Source organism: Cervus elaphus, chromosome 30 (genome assembly GCF_910594005.1).
Source record: "Cervus elaphus chromosome 30, mCerEla1.1, whole genome shotgun sequence".
Taxonomy (NCBI): Eukaryota; Metazoa; Chordata; class Mammalia; order Artiodactyla; family Cervidae; genus Cervus; species Cervus elaphus.
The window spans coordinates 66,894,095-66,894,795 of NC_057844.1; the positions used below are offsets into that span (position 1 = coordinate 66,894,095).

A 701-nucleotide genomic window follows, 5' to 3' on the forward strand; every position below is an offset into this window, starting at 1 on the left:
CCAAATCACAGTGAGAGGAACTTGAATAATTTACCAATTTTGTTTTCTACTCTGTGCCTTAAAGATACCTCACTAGTAAAACTGGTATCTGGCACAACAGAATGACAGATGCAGAATGTAATATTGTAGTGACAATAATGAGGTTGATTATTACAGATTTATTTAAACTCTGAGTATTAAATGTTGCATCCTAATTATTTATATAGAACATTGGTCCAATAACAAAAATAGAGAACAGCAGCTCAAAATGTAGCTCATTCAATGTTCAGAGATAAAAGGGTTAACCATTCTTTCCATTATTTTCTGCAGATAAGTCCTTTTTTGTCATATTTAAATCTGATGGCCACTGAATTCTGGCCTTTTTCCAAGCTACTGTATGAAAAGGATGCTGAAGGCCATCACAATACGGCACACTGCAACATTAGGACTCTTCCGTTCACCAGTTCTGGCACACTTCCAAAATATACCCAACAACCCCGTTTTATTTCTGTCCAGGAGGCTGGATGCCAAGGACTGGATATAAACACAGGTACACATAAGCAGCAAGATTACAGTCAACAGACTGAAAATTGAAAATGGCAGACATTGTGAGGCCGGTGAAGCCCCAGCCACATCACCCTTCCAGCTCAGCACTGAACTGCAAGATTTTTGAAAGACACATATTCTTGTAAGAAGGAATAAGCACAAGCTGGAGTCAAGAT

At 38.4% G+C, this 701-nt stretch overlaps 1 pseudogene; it reads right to left on the bottom strand.

Moving 5' to 3' along the window:
- Positions 1-369: 369 nt before the first annotated feature.
- On the bottom strand, positions 370-586 carry LOC122686506 (annotated as a pseudogene).
- Between the last annotated feature and the right edge of the window lie 115 nt (positions 587-701).